The sequence below is a fragment of the Tupaia chinensis genome, unplaced genomic scaffold (assembly GCF_000334495.1).
Source record: "Tupaia chinensis unplaced genomic scaffold, TupChi_1.0 Scaffold144281_1, whole genome shotgun sequence".
NCBI lineage: Eukaryota > Metazoa > Chordata > Mammalia > Scandentia > Tupaiidae > Tupaia > Tupaia belangeri.
The window spans coordinates 1-1,837 of record NW_006204138.1 but is presented as its reverse complement, the minus strand read 5'-3'; positions in this window follow the sequence as shown (position 1 = coordinate 1,837).

Below are 1,837 nucleotides of genomic sequence, written 5' to 3'. Positions count from 1 at the left end.
GAGTCACTAGGAACCTTCAGCTAGCTGTAAATTTATCCTTTCTTTGCCCCTATGTGGCTTCAAATGGTTCAGTTTCTCTGGTGTCCCAGTCTTGGGAAGTCCCCCACTGGTCCATGCAAAAGGGAATCTTCTACATAAAGACCTAGAATGGTGAGTAAACTGAATGTCTGCTGTCACATTACTATTTCCAGTGTGGACTTTGTGAATTAAGGGAGAATCCCAATTATACTACCATAGAGGTTTTAGAGTAAGGTTTGGCAGTCTCGGAGAACTAATGCCCTTACATTTGTTCAGCCACAGTTTCAATTGCCTTTGCTGTCCAAAAGGGGTTCACACCCTCCTTTGTGTTCAAGTTTTCTTAGCTCTTATGGAAGTGATTTGGTGTGCAAATAATTGTTTAAATTAATGATCCTGCAGCAGATGAACACCTGGCTATCTTGTTCTACCTTCTCCATAGGGTCTTCTGAGATCAGCATTCTGAAGAGTTTTAGTATTTCTCACACCTAAGAATCATGTCACCAGAGAATTAATATGAAAAACGTTTAGCTTATAGCTGTGCAAATGAACAACTAGAGCTTTGGAAAGCAAGGATATTCTGTGGAGTGATCTAGACAGACATCCAAAGCTAGGCATTGGAAAACTCAAGATAGTAAAAAGATCTTTAGATATACTAAGGAGGAAGGAAATGTAGGAGAAAAAGAGAGAAGAAATAAAACTTTGTCTGGAAGTCAGAACCAACAGCCAGTATGAGTCCATTTCACCTTGGGACATTTGACTATTTTCTTACGTTAGGACTAAACATTTGGTTCCAGTTAGTATAATTTTGGCTTTGTGGCACCAGCCAAAGTACATCAGAATATTTTAAATAAGAAAAAGCTCCAGCCATATTTTCCAAAGAGTAAATTGTATTTACTTTTAATGTTATATTAAAAAATACTTTAAGAAATATTTTAAATTAAACACCTATCAACTTTTAGTTGAAATGTATTTGGTGATAGACAGCACACACACACAAAAAAAAGTTAGTTAAATTTGTTTATCTTTGAATTTGATATTAGTAACATTAGTATCAATTATGGCATTAAAATAATGGAGTTTTCAGTTCCTTTTTCTCAACCCTCATAATCTTGCTGCTATTCATATCAATTATCTCTATCCTGTTACCACTTTGCATTTTGTTACTACTATTGCTTTGAACAAATTCTCTATTAAATTAATTAAAAATAAGAAAATCAACTGTTTTGGTTACATTCATTTTTTGTTCTGATGATAATTTAAGTCTCTGACTTAAACACTTATTCTTCTTCTAGAAAAAATGTCTTTTAACATTATTGTAGAGAATGACAGCTTAAGCATCCCATAGAATCTGTTTTAGGCAAACTAATTTTAAGATTCTCTGAGTTCATCTGACTCTCCAGATTTGGAGGTAGTAGTTTGTCTTATAACCATCTTTCTCTGACGAACTGAAGAAAACCCACTGTTTTTCAACTTTGCAGAATTTTTTCTTGCCACAATGATGGGAATGATAATGCCCAAACTTTTTATATATCAGCACTAAGACTGAAATTATTACCTGTGTTTTAACCTGAAATTTCCCACTAGCTATTTAGACAACTTACTTACGACATATATCTGTATCTATTGAGAGAGATAGCACAGATACATAGATATGCAGGTAGGTAGATAGATGAATAAACTTAGATATAGCTATAAAGGGCCCTTAAAAATTTATGGAAAATACATAATATGAGAAAACTATGCATAGATTTGTGGAATTTTTGCTCTAAAATAAACTCGTTTTTTACATCCTTCATACACAGGTTTGGCTTCAACGTTG